Raw genomic sequence first — 15,296 nt, forward strand, 5'->3', positions numbered from 1 at the left:
TTTTGCATGTTGGTGGAATCGTAACAACTTACAAAAAAAAAATCTATTCTTTAAATAATTCAGTTGTAAAAATCTTTGTACAACTAAATTTAGAGTTCTGCTGGACCGATTTTATTAATTAATGGGTCGTTGGAAAGCTTAATGCGTGTAGATTTGCAAATAATTATGAAAGTTTGTTTTTGTTATGATTTATGGTGAAAAATTTAAAAAAAACTTGTTTTACATAAGAAATACATTGAAAACGGCGTTTTTCACACTTTGTATTTGAGTGAGACTTTTGGTTGCCTTTCTTGAGTGTTTCCAAGAAGTATATAGTATCAATTTGAAGGAAAGTTTATTCTCTTTCAGAATATCACCTTCCACTTTAGTCGATTTCCTCACCATTTCAAAGTTATTTGAAAAAATGTTAAGCAACCTCCAAATTTATAATGGTGAGAAAATACTGAACTAAAGATTTTGTTGTTCAACTTTGTACAATTAAATATACAGTTCTACTAAACCGATTTTATTAATTAATAGGTCATTGAAAAGCCTAATTCGTGTAGATTTGCAAATAATTATGAAAGTTAGATTTTATAAAGATTTAGGGTACTAGGTAAAACCCGTCTAATGACAGTTGCTGTTGAGGTTGCAAGCAAGACCGTTTAACTATAAATCGATGATAAATAACTCCATTTTTAAAACAATTTGGGTTGTTCGTGATTTAGCAGTGTGCTTTAGGTACATCCGATCTTAATAATCGATAATGCAAATGGAAGCTGGTATTTCACTGAAGGTTCTTAGGTCAAAACAAATAGAATAACGTAATTAAAATTGAGTAAATATATCTAAAACTAAATTCCATATCCAAGATATAATTCAATTTATGTTTTCTGATTGAGCGATACAGTATATCTTTAACTTAACTGATTAAAACTATCAATATCTCAAGTGAAAGCCTTTAAAGTATTTTATGTCCAAGACACATAAAATAACTTAAATAACATTTGAGTTAAGTATCATTGATTGCAGATAAGTACTAAAACGATTATAAATATTGTTGATTCATGATTCAGCAGTGTGCTTTAGGTAGGACTAAATCTGTGGTGCGTCCATGACTTTAGTTTAAAGCCAAAATCATGAAAATCGGTCGGGTATAAGACCTTTAACCCGACTCGGAAAAAAACATATGTTAATAATTTAACAGCTTATTGTTATATTATTATTCAATTGATTTTTCTTTGATTAAATGTTGTTAACAATTTGCATTTGTGTTTAAAGTGAGTTCCTTTTGTTAAGTATGCGATTATAATGTTATGTGCTTAATCTGTACCATTAATATTAGTGAGTAAAGTGGTGTATGGATTGCACAACCATTATTTTACTAGAGACCGTTGTATTTAACCACAACGGGCTCTGTTGCTAGTTATAACATAAACATGTTTTCCAACAATTCACAAACACAGCTGTATCGAAATGTCAAAGCTTAAATTCAACCACGTGTGTCCTCACCAGTGGAGGGGAAACGGAAAGGCAGGGGTAGGGCGCGCCGCAAGAGTTACGCTGTCTGGCCGCTACGAGCACCACCAAACGGCAGCAAAATTTTGGGTTGCAGACGGTTGGTTTTACACTCGTAATGCTTTGATTTATTGGGTTATTAAAATTAACTAAACTTATTATTGCAGGGCACACTTGAATCTACCTTTCTCTAGTTTTAAAAATTAAACAACAATTTTTTTTGCACCTCTAATCCTACTTTGAAAAGTACCAATTTCCATACAATTTGATACGTCTTTTATACTTCCCTTAGTAATTTTAAGAAATTCTAAAAACAGGGAAAGGTAGATAAACTGTTAAGCTTTCAAACGAGACCTTAAGTTTGTTCTTAACTTATATACAGCGTATGCAATCAGTGTAAAACGAAAGCTCTGCATTTCCACGGAGTGGCAGGGGTGTACCACAGCCTTAAACACTTTCGTGATTTCATCAGTGTAATATGATTTTATTTAAAAAGAAAATATTTTTTTGGGAAGACATATTCTAACTTCAAAGGGAGGTATATCCGTTACAGCGTAAGTTTGTTTTTTCCTTCATCACGTCGCGTCAGTTCATATCGTACTTCTGTGCCAATGAATGAACCCTCTAGCATAGTTTTGAGAAATTATTGATTGTGGGGTTACTGTTAAAGCTGGAATTCCTTGACATGGGGGATGTCAGTTAGTTGTTTCAGCCTTATCAAAACAGCCTTCTATAATAACATAAAGTTGTCAATATAATCTCTCGACGGAATGTTAGGTGTAGAGGAATACTTGAAGTGAAGTTGGCTTTTATTCTTGTACTGTTAGGGGCCTCCTCGTTTATATGGACAGAGTGCGGCTTCATAGGCAACAAATAATATAGCAATGGGACATTTCCAAAAAGCAAAAATACCGTAAATTGGATTTTACGTATATATTGACGTTTACATATTGTTAATCAACGTATCTTATAAAGGATTATGTGATCTAGTTTAAAAGGATTATGACCTTTCTGTCATGACTGTAGCTGCTTAAATAGTATTTTCTCTTTGTACCATCTTTTACAGCCAAAATGTCGTGTTATTTTCAATAATGTTACCAAACCGTTACCAAACCGCCAAAGTCCATAATATAGGTAGGTGCAAATAATTTGTCAAGATGGGTACCATTTTAGACAAAGTTTCTGTTTGGATTTTATTAGACACGATAAGAGCAGATATTTCTACATAAATATTTGATGTGTGTAGAATAATATGATAAAATGTAGGCAAAAGTGGTGAAAAAGGCAGACACCAACCCGTACAATAGATATAAGATAGTTCAATAAGAAATAATTTAAGAATTGCTGTGATAAAAGGATTTTCCACTGATTTCGTAATGGAACGTTATATTGCAAAACATGGCATGATAAAGAAGAAAATCAGTTTTAAAATCAAAAAATAACATTGCAAATACTTATTTGGTAGAATTCAGTAACTCCCAATAAATGTGTGTTGTTTGAAATACAATTTAAAAATGAACAGCTGTTTCATTAAAAAGTATTATTCACATGGCCAAAATGTAAACGACTCTGTGGAGGGATCTTTAAAGGCTTCTGGGGCAGAGTCCTAAGGGATTTTGATTAGTTTTTCTTTTGCTAACCCATCTACAGACCAAGACCTTTCTTTGGACACCTCTACCAAGTTTCTACGCCCAGCTGTTCTCTCAAATTAGAGGGGACAAAGTTTCCAATTAAAAATTTAGATTCCCCCATGTTAATCTTATGGGAGAAACTCCAACTTTGATGGCCTGTGGGACAAAGCCCAAGGATTTTGATTACAGGAATTGGTGAAAGGGGGCGTCTACTCAAAAATACTTTATTTTGAAACGTGGTTTGTAAAAATCCGTCCATTATTAACGGAGGAGTAGTGTTTTGTAGAAATCGCCTTCACGTATTATATGTAAGGATAATACGTGCCTTTAACCAGCTGATTGAACATTCTCCTTATAGATTGATCATCCTTACATGTATTAGGTGAAGTGTTCAGTAAAGGCCAGCTGACCATATGAGTATATTAAAATAATCCCCACATGTCAACAACAATATAATAATAAAATTTTAAAAATGTAAACATTCCAAGAAAAACATTCTGGTTCAAGAAGTGCAACTTTTCTCTCTTGTAATATCGTTTCTTTGTGTAACATAATTCATTTCTCTCTCCTTTTATTTTGACTTATTTCATTTACCTTTTCCTTTTGTGTTCATTAAATAAACCCTTTTTAATTTCACTCTAAATTCTGTGTACCTACTGTGAGAACATTTGGACATTAATGAAACATATTATCTTCTCAACTAGAGCCAACATTCGACCAGATCTTCTTTCAAGACCTTAACGTCATGAAGTGGTAACATAACTATAGTTCAGAATTAAAAATTATACCAAAAGTCCAATATTTTCTGTTGTCAAAATTAAATTAATAACCCATATACAGTCCACTTTATTATTTCTACAATAACCTTTTGATTACGCTACATGAAGTGAAGACAATTTCAAGGTTAGTTCTATCAGCTCATGTTGAGGTTTGTTTGTTTGTTGTTGTTGTTGAGGTCACTTTGTTGTTTATTATTTGTTTCTTGTTTTTAACTTAATTTAAAACTATTTCTAGCAAATATAACTACTTATCACAATCATAGCTCATTATCTGACATTATAATCAAACAATAAAACACAAATTGAAAAATTCCCCCCAAAATAAGAGAGAAAAATTATTGATTAATAGCTTGTTCCAAAATTAGTTAACATCATTCCAAACATCAGGTGTCATCGAGTGTGTGACGTCAACAATTTGATTTCCTGTTTACTACATTTTTTGGTAATCATCAAATTGTAAACACAAGATTAGCACATCGTTATCCAGTCAGACCCATTAATTAGGGACCTGATGAAAGTCAGCTTACCTAACACAGTACCCAACAAACAACTGATTTGCTATTGAGAAATTCACCACAATTAAGTTACCGTACCATACATTGGCTGGTGGGTAAACACATTTACTGGGTGACAATATATTTTACTGAGCATAGCAACATTCTTTGCCAACCAATTTCTATTTTAGTTTTTCATCCATCTATGTAGAATTGACTACCACTATATACTATTTTGAAGTCTATATTCATTTTGTCATACTGTCATGCTGTCTTAATAGGTTACTGTTAATGTTTCGAGCAAAATCATTCAACTATCAATCGATAGTGAAAACTCCATTTCTGGAGCATTTTGTATTGTTTTTGATTCAGCAGCAGTTCCTGGGTAGGGGGTACGTCCGATCTTAACTAGGGTTGCTTTCAGAGAGGTGAAAGCCAGTTGAGCGGAACAAACGTGATTTCATATTTGTATAAGTAACTAAATGCAAAAAAGTCAATAGATGTATTAATGCTTGTTTTATTGATTAAAATTATAATAATTCAAATTTGTTTTTACTACATCTTGTTATTCAGACACCTCTTCCAGGGCTATTTTAATGTAAGACACAAATGTTAAACACCTTTAAAAGACTAAAATGAACTGAATTATCAATCATGTTTTTCAATGTGTAAAAACGTAAAAACTGCAAAAAGACTAATTTATGACTATTATTTTATTTTATTGTTCAAATAAAATAAAATGGCTGAAATGTAGGCCTAAACATAAGTAATTTAAGTAAAAATCGCATTCAGCTGATTTAAGTGAAAACAGAATAATAATAAGAAGGGAAGACATGCCTTAAATATACAATGCAGATAATATAATTAGAAATTAGTAGCCTACTTCTGGACAGGTCTAGACAATTATCCATACCGTGGTTAAAAGTGTACTTCTATAAGCCCAGGTACCGGTAATTAATTATTTACTTATTATTACGGTTGTAACTGGACGTGTGTATAGTCCGTGGCTTGGCAATAAAATTACAGTATTTATATAGGATAGGCTATTGTTATAAAAATTTGAAATTACTGATTACCAAATTACTGTTTCACAAAATGCAGATTCCATTTTCAGCCAAGCCATTAAAATGAGGATTTGCCGAACAATTATTAATATTACAAAATAGTATTTAATGATATACAACTTTTCACATTTCATAAATTATATGTTAGTTTTGCTATGGGCAAAGGTCCAAATCCAAATGTTCTTTTCTTTTGGTTTTTATGTAGTAATTTGCTAGAAATAAGGACTTTATATAAAGTCAATGCTAGAATACAGTAGATGGTTTGTTAAGACCATTATGTAAACATTTTTGAAATCGCTTCCCCGTTTAATTAACTATTCCCAAAGATAAAAATTATATGGTGCAACACAAATAAACAACTCGATCACCTGCCTATAACCTACACTTTACCTCCCTAATCTAACCTTACTTCAAAACACTTAATGTAGTCACGAATACTCATAAACCCCGACCTACCTTTCCCAAATGCCTAAATTAGATCAGTGTTCAATCTGCGTTTTATTAATAAGTGTAATAACTTACTGTACCGTCGATGTAATTCAACATAATATAATCTGTGATGTATTATCGGATTAAATATCGATTTCGATGCGGTTCGATATATCGCTTATTAAATCCTGATTTCTAACATTTGCTGTTTCTAATCAGCTGGCAACACAAATAGGTTCCCAAGAAAGTAGTCACTGGTCCGTATCCCTCCGCTCTTTGTATATGCTCCGCGCATTGGGAAAGTAGTTCTGTATATTTTCTCGGTTTTTTAGTGGATTCCACCCCTTAAAAAATGTTTTAACGGCATTTTATTGTTTATTAAAATCATAGGAATGGTTTAAAAACGTTTAAACGAAAAGTCTAGAAAGTTCAGAAATACCTTATGATTCTCTTGTTTACATTTTTCTTGTAGACAAAAAACTGTCATATGGCAACTTTTTAGTCCCTAATGTTAAAATTTGGAAATTTTAAGTTCGTTTTAAATTGCATTAGCATTATCTAATTGAAATTTGTTTGTTTATTAACCATCTCACTATTAAGTCTAAGTAATCTTGTTAAGTTTAGCTGAAATGTGTTCTGCCGTTATTGAGTGATGTTGCTTTATTTGTTGCATTGAAGTTGATCCCAAAGAGCTACGCTCGCTTCGCTCACTCCGCTCAATAATCAATTATACTCAAATGAAAGCTGGTTTTTCACTGAAGGTTCTTAGATCAAAACATATGGATAATGTAATTATAATTGAGTAAATAGGTATTCTCAAGTTAAATTCCAAATCCTGAAAAATAAAATTTGTGTTTTTTATTGAGTAGGACAACTCTTGAACTTAACTGATTAAAACAATAACTATCTCAAATGAAAGCATTTATTTCTAGGAGTATTTAAAAAAAGAGGCGTATAAAATAGCTAAAATAAAATGGAGTTTGGAGTTACTATTCAATGATTGCAGTGTAAGTCCTAAAATAATTATAATTATTATTGATTCGTGATTCAGCAGCGTGCTTCAGGTATGTCCAATCTTAATAATCAATAGCTCAAATGAAAGCTGGTATTTCACTGAACGTTCTTATACCAAAACATATGGATAATGTAATGAGAACTGGCGAAATACATCTTTAACTTAAGTAAGAATTTGAAAAAAAATCAAATGTATGTTTTTTGTAGAGTAATACAGTAGATAAAATGAATGATGATGCTTTGATGGCAAGTCTATGCGTGCTTACCTTTAATTTAAGACAAAAATGAAAATCTTTCGGGTAGAAGAGCCCAAACTAACTCGGAAAAGAAACACCAAATTTAACTCCCATAAGAAATGTACAAGGAAGTTGCTTTTATGCATAACTCGATATATAGGCCTACATCAGATAAATGAATGATGATGTTTGATGGTAAATCTGAGTGTGCTTACCTTTCATTTAAGACCAAAATTGTGCAAATCGATCAAGCAGAAAAGAACCGACTCGGAAAAGAAAAACAAATAATTTATAACATAGATTTAGTTTATAAGTAACTAGCTGGCCCGACAGACGTCGTCCTGTCCTGTGTGGTTTTATGTCAAATGCTCGTTCATTTTCAAGATGAGCTGGTTCGCATGGCTCAATCACGTCCTGGTCAAAGTTCCTTCGCTACGCTCACTCACCTTTAGGTTGCAGCTCGTTCCCTGAGCTCACTTGCCTTCAGGTTAGCTCGTTCGCTACGCTAACTCGCCTCCAGGTTGAAGTTCGCTCGCTACGCTTACTCACCTTTTGGTTACAAATTAGCAATTGTCATAAATTAAAAAAAAATAATATTGCTGCACCCTGTTGGTAAACCTATTAACTTTTTAATGCTATTGAACATCACAGAATCAAATTGTTTAGTTGAACCAGCTGTTAATGATAATGATTCTTTAATTCCATATAAATATGAGTACTCATAAGGTTAACATGGGAAACTCCAGAGCCACTGGGGCGGAGCCCTTTTGGCGGATCTGCACCAAACTTCAAACAAACCATCTTTGAATAATGCTTAAGAATGCCTGAAAGTTTCATCATAATCTGTTGAGCGGTTCCGGAGTCCATAAAGGACAAACAAACAAACATACATACAAACAAACATACATTGGATTTTATGTATATAGATAATTAATTACCAATTTTTCTATATAATTTCTGATTAAAAATGTATATTTTTAAAATACGGTATCTCTGAGTTTAATGAGGCATTATCAAGTAATCTTAGGTGGTAATAATTTTATTTTTATAAGTTTGCATAGCAAATATGTTTAACAAGTTTTCTGGATCATCTGATACACAAAAAGTCCATAATATTGAATTACATTTGAACTTATTATAAATTAATTTTTAATTTATTGCTTTGCCAATTTAAAAATTCATCTATATATTAAAGTTAAATATTTTTGTACAGAATACAATCAACTTGTTCCTCTACATTTTACATTACCTACTCTGTCGCTTGGAATCATCCATGTTTTGCAAAATTTGAATAGTGTACACTTTTTTATTTTTGTTCAAACTGACAAGTCTGATTAGTAGTACTGTCATAGATGAAGTAATATAATACTTCATCTATGGTACTGTTTTCAATGCCAATAAAACACTAGTTACTATAATATAATGAACATGCAAGAGAGACATTACAGTACCTTCCTGTTGAGAGTTTGCCAGTTGATTACTTTAGCTGCGTGGCTGTTTGCTGGAGGGTAGTTGTGAAGATCAACAACTTTGGGGAAGTGGTATTTGCAGAGTTCAGCCATTAAAACTATAATAACAACAAGTTATCATATCTTCTGTGATATTCCTACTGCTACCGACATTACATTTCTAGAAGCTAAAAGGATTAGACTACTTTATCCTTATACGTCATTGGGGAATGGTTGGGTTGAAAATCTATCTTTTGACTTGTTTTTGTAACTGATCTTAACCAGCAAATCCTCAGTTTGATTTTACAATTTGTTTTTATGTTTTCCTCATTAGGAAAATATTTAAGGAGACGCGTGGTGGGTCTGCTATTAAAGAAATTGAATATATTTGTATTATCGTACAGTAAGTAAACAATTTTATAAACCTAAAAAAAATTCAAGCAAGCAAGCAAGGAATTTCGTACAGTAATGTTGGATGTATCTTCCTTTTGAAAATATTAAAAGTCCCCTAAAATTGAAGCTGTGTAACAATCCCCATCTTAAAAAATGACAGCTAATTTCTGTATTTTTGGTTATAGCTGCTTTATTATTAGAGATGCAGAAAAAAATTTTCAAATGGAAAATGTCGCCCATTTAAAAATACACATTTTGGGTTATTACCATTGTTTCTCTAAACACAGCAGTTTTTGAGTTATTTGCAATTAAGTAGCCTATAGGCCTAGTTATTTTTTATTTATTTATCAAAAGTCGGTGAAACCTGTCGGAATTGACAGTTACTTTCCAGGTTTACCCATCCCATTCAGTTAAATAAAGTGATACTATCAAAATCTTAATATGTAACTACTTTTTTAAAGTGAAAAAAGTGAGGGGGGAAAATGTGACTAATATACGTGTTACAAATGTGGTTGAATACCGGTTACCTCAATGCATACAATATTCCTGATCCTGGTTCTAGATCGGAGTTTATATTGAGTACTAAAATAATTTGTTCCAACTTCTGTACTTCTGAAATAACTACACTTAATTACTAAACAACTACTAAAATAACAGTATAAGTATTTGAATCGTGACGGTGGATAGCCATTTTTGTTTATAAACACAATCTCAATTATATTAGTGGTAGGCTGCTAGAAAATTTTTTTTATTTGATCAAAAATATCTCTCTCTTCAGAATGCACGAACAATATTACTTCAAAAAGAGGTTTACCCTCAAGCTGTGTAAGGTCGATTCCTTTACCCTCTCCCCTGCACCGAAAGTGTGAGCGGTCTGGTACCCGACATCACTATGGGTGTTTTGAATATTTAAATTTTCGGTCTGGTACACTGACGTCATCATGCGTTCTGGCAAATGTATGTTCCACGAACGGCAAATTACAATATATATCATTGATTACGTTTTAGAAAACCTTTTTTCATTGCTTGACATTACTATACAACTAATTTTATGAACATTTAATAATATACCGGCCCACAGACCGATGTCACCAAAATAAGGATTTTGCATGTTAACAACTAATATAACCATTTCCCTAATTTTTTAAACCCGTTAAAAAAAAATTAATAGATTTTTTATTTTCACGATTTAGTTGACTAACCCTTTATCGTAAAAAATTTTATTAGAAATTGAGTTTTTTAATATTTAGGTTAAAATTGCTAAATTCTTTTCTGAGTTAAGATTAACAAAAAAACAACACGCAATGCAATACATGTTTTTCCTACACTTCAAAATGTGTTTTCACTTGTATTACCATGTACAATCTTCTTAATACTTTGGTATTATTACACAAATTTGTTCAAAACAATTCCAATATTTAGTCTATTTAAAAAATACCTATAAAAGTTGGTCTCTAGGACCGTCACCAGTTGAAGACACAAAATCATGTCACCACTGCAGGGTTAAATAAGGTTAAGATTTTGATAGTACACTGTTCACTCTTTTTAAATGAGTGGGATGAACTGTCGTAAACCTTGAAAGTAACCGGTTTTTACCTATTTTTGATGAATATTAAATAAAAAATAGATATTAGGTACTTAATTGCAACTAACTCAAAAAGCTTTGGGTTTAGAGAAAAGATTATAATAACAAAAAATGTGTTTTTATAAATGAACTAGCCTACATTTTCTTTCTATTCAACGTGTTTTTCTGAATATATGATGATAAAGCACCTATAAAAAAAAAACAGAAATTCCTAACATTAAGGTGTTATATAGTAGTAGACTTATGTTGTTCAAATCCTTATGGTTTCAACTTTGGATTACCAGATTTCCAAATGAGTACCTATGACTCAAACACATGCCACCTTATATTGTCTATCATAACTTGAACGTAAATACGTCACTATACAGGGTGATTGATATAAGTGTGCCAGCCGTTGTATTCGAAAACTATAAGATATATCAAAAAAAGTTAAATGGTAAGTGCCTTGGATTTTTTATTTAAAAAATTATAGTCAAGCCAAAAAAATTATTTTAGCCGCCATTTTTCCAATATGGCCGCCAACTTTGATTTTTCTTATGGAACACCCTGTATTTAATGATGTATTCTGGTAGAAAAAGTAATTTTAAAACGATTTTATTCTTGTGACTTTTTTCATAAACCTAACCGTTTCAAAGATAATAATGGTTTTAAGTTGTGAAGTTTTGAATGGTTTTCGAACAAAACAGCTGGCATGCTTGCTTAGGCCTTTCTCGAAACTCTTTCTCATGCAGAAATTTCTAAACTTTAACCATTATTATCATTGAAACGGTTAGGTTTATGAAAAAAATCACAAGAATAAAATCGTCCTAAAATTACTTTTTCTACCAGAATACATCATAAAATACAAGGTTTTCCGTAAGAAAAATCCAAGTTGGCAGCCATATTGGAAAAATTGCGGCTAAAATAATTTTTTTGACTTGACTACAATTTTTTAAATAAAAAATCCAAGGCACTTACCATTTAACTTTTTTTGATATCTCTTATAGTTTTCGAATAAAACGGCTGGCACACTTATATCAATCACCCTGTATGTTTTCTAGACCTGTTAAATACGCATAGATTGATGTATTCTGTTATCGTTTTGTTCCGTATTAAGACAGTTTAACTTACTTTAGAACACATAATGTGTCGTTTTGAATTGCACTTTATTTAAAATTTTTCTGTTAACTTCCGATAATTGGGATTTAATTGGCTCAGACAAAGATCTGGAACTGATGTGTCGATGTGTCCAAGCTAAAAACAGCCTAGGCTACTGTTACTATTTACAGACACAAAAAAGTTTTATACATGTGACCTATGTGAGTTTTTTTTTTTACTGAATTAAAAAACTAACTATCAATGTAATATTTTAATTGACAGTTTTGACTGTGACAGTGAGTTTAAAGTTTAAGTTTAAGTGTGTTTTGACATCATCATGTTTGATTTAAAGTAGTCATGTAACTGATGTGATTATTTTATAATGGTAAAAATTAAATCATTTTGAAATCCTTAGCTCACATTACAGGTTTTACCATACCCAGATCTCGTAGATGAGTGAACAACATACAGTATCATGTTTAAAGAATACTTAAAGAATACCTTAAAGAATACTTAAAGAACAAAAGAAAGTGATTAGAATAATAAAAAACCTACATCCAGGTACATCATGCAGGGAACATTTTAAAATGCTAAACATAGCCTATTAACAGTTTATGGTCAGTTTATTTTAGACACTATTATGATATTTTTAAACAATAAGAAGGATACAATTTTAGAACAAGAAACACACCATTACAACACGCGGAAAAAGAATGAAATCATACCCACTCACCATAGACTTGAATTTTACACAAAGAAGCCGTCTTACAAAGGAGCAAGTTATTTCAGAAAATTGCCAAAAGAATTAAAGTGTCAAATAAACAGTTCCAAATTTAAACTAAAACTAAAAACTTACTTGGTTTGCAAAGTATTATATTCCATAGAAGAGTATATGATAAATTAAGCAAATGTTAATTTAAATAGCTAAGTTGTCACTATTCAGATGTACTAACATGTACTTGTCTTGTACGAATAAAGATATTTTGATTTGATTTGATTTACCTTCTACTAGATATCTATGATAAATAGTTAACCTTATCCTTGATAATTCCTCTATATACTTTCATACCTCCATCGGAAAAATCTCTTGTTAAATTTCTTTTGCATCTAGAAAGAGGGATTGCATCTATCCATGCGTATAACTTTTCAACGTCATCAAAAACTTCCATTATATTAATTTTAAACTGTTCAATATTTTAACTTCACAAACAAAACAAACTATTTTGTTATTTTAACAGCTGTATCATGGCACAAAATATAATATTTCTTTTAACATAGACCTCTAAAAATTTTTGTAGTATTGTATGGTGGTATAAAATATAGAGAAATACCCCGCCATAGCAAACCTGCAGACTCAGCAAAATTTCCATTCGCCTTATTATCCATTTCACTAAAATACAGTATCTCCTGAAAAATGTTAGATTTATTCCCTATTTAAATAAAATTAGTTGAACACTTACATAGATTTGCTGCAACAGGGAAGGTTGAAGTGTTTCTTTAGTAAAATGTTCAGATGTTCAGTATAAAATAAATAAATGTTCCTAGCTTTTTAAAAATATGTTCATTCATACACAAGCAAACTACAACAGTTTACTTATTTTCCATAAGAATAACATTCAAGTTTTTACGTACGACCGTTTTTTTAAAGTAGCTGTTTCAGTTCAGTTCTTAGAATTGAAAAGTTTCTCATAACAGCATTGTTTACTTTCATAACAGCATCGTTTTACTCATAACAACACGGGTAACGGACCAATGAGGTTCAAGGATTGAGAGAGAAGAAGTAAAATTGTAATGATTCGAACTTCAACTAATCAGCCGTTCAGACCAATATTTAATTGTTGGGTGGTGCAATTAGTATTTGGTACAATGTTTCGTTGCGTTCCTGTCAGTGGCAATGAGAGGTTAAACGAAAACAACTTCTCTTGGAAGTTATGAGTAGTGATTTTTGGTAATTAAAACACTGTCGTCGGTAAAGTAGTGTACGCAGCTTACGTAAATAGCGTTAACGACACTCTTAGAAGTTTTTAAGGCACTTGCCAAGGTTTGTACGTTAAATTTTCTACTTGTTTCGTTAACACTATCTTTAAGCAACCGTTGCATAAACTACTATAAATTTACAGCTTTTTCAGACTTTTATTTTTAACCATTTAAGCACATAATAACTCTTCAATATACTAAATAGTTTTTTTCCTACAGTCACCCGGCAAAGAGTGGGTGGGCTTCCTTGCACTGATAGTATAGAATTGCTAGAATTGATAGTATAGTAATAACCCAAATATGAGTGAAGGATGAGTGTAGGATGAGTGGCACGATCTTGTAGTCTTGTTAGTGACTAAGGCCGACATGTTGCCTTTGACACAGCTGTTAATTAATAGCCCATACAGCTAATGGCAACTAAGGGACCTACAGTTTATAGTGGAATCCGAACCACATTTTTTCCTTATAATTTACGAATTGGTCTAATTATCAGTATAGTACTGCGGATAGTCGTAGTACTCACTAGTGCGGACGTTAACCATGAACACCCGTTTCCATAATCTGATCATGCTCATTTCCAAACTCGTTTGAATACAGAACTTATCCTGTGCAAGGCTTGCCGAGCGCGGGATTTCATGTGTGAGTACTGTTAATACCTACTCGGCAGACTCACGTTAGATATGTTTTGCCACACAACCAACAAAAATTATAAAATTTTAACTCATCCATACAAACAAAACACACTGTTTAACTTTACTAATATTTCTATAATTTCGCCTTTTTGAAAACATGGAATACTGTAACCTACTTTCACCCGTTTTTGGATATAAAAGGCAGCCGATTTGAGCTAAATACTTTTGAATGTTTTTTTCCTAGGACGCTAGACAAGAGCCCGGGATTTTTTTCACATTACTTCAGGCTAAATGTGACCCTGAGTATGTTAAGCCTTTGTGACATTATCACCAAGATAAAATCCACTTGTGATTTGGCGCGATTTGAACCCAGAACCTCAGGGACCAAAGTCCCACACTCTAACAACTAGACCAGCTCGCTCTCCCAAATACTTTTGACTTAACTTTTATCTTACGTGGGATTTCCCAATATTCTCTATAGTAATCCATCTTCTGTAATAAATTGATTTGAATATTTTCACAATGGTGGTCATCAATCGAAGTAATACAAACTAACAAAATATATTAGCACCTGTTGCAGGGGTGAGTCTATTACGCGCGAGAGAGGGGAAGGTAGCTTTGCTTAAAGCCTATTGCAAAACTATTTATTTTGTACTCCAGCTAACTTTACCGTACTCCAAATCACTTTACCAGTCCCTTTCAGTAAACAACAACTTTCCGGTCTAAAAAGAGTACAGAAACCAGCTGTTTACTGAGTAGTATAGTGTATGATTTATGTTCAGACTTGGTAGTTATAGTTCGGCCGCTTAGAAAACGACCTGCGTACTAATGCTAAACCAATGCTGGAGGAGGTCGCTTTCTAAGCGGCCGAACTATAGTATATTTTTTCATCAAACTTTTATATAAATAGATGAAAAGGAACCTGAATACATGAAAAAGTAGTGTGTTGCAGAAAACATGAACTCGGTTGGTAGAGTGCTGCTCTCTTCTACAATCAAGAGCATTAAACTGCCTCCTAGATCTCGAGGAGTGTGGCCAGT

General features: G+C 32.2%; 1 protein-coding gene across 1 annotated transcript in view; it reads left to right on the forward strand.

The window, feature by feature from the left end:
- LOC129005281 (beta-1,4-galactosyltransferase 7-like) overlaps window positions 1-15,296 on the forward strand; it is a 113,444-nt gene extending 98,148 nt beyond the window's left edge. The window contains exon 7 of the transcript XR_008491812.1: window positions 15,209-15,296. The gene's annotated coding sequence lies outside the window, so the exon portion shown is untranslated. The remainder of the gene's footprint in view (window positions 1-15,208) is intronic.

Source organism: Macrosteles quadrilineatus, unplaced genomic scaffold (genome assembly GCF_028750875.1).
Source record: "Macrosteles quadrilineatus isolate MER2022 unplaced genomic scaffold, UCM_ALF_1.0 Scaffold_19__1_contigs__length_3004403, whole genome shotgun sequence".
NCBI classification, from domain to species: Eukaryota; Metazoa; Arthropoda; class Insecta; order Hemiptera; family Cicadellidae; genus Macrosteles; species Macrosteles quadrilineatus.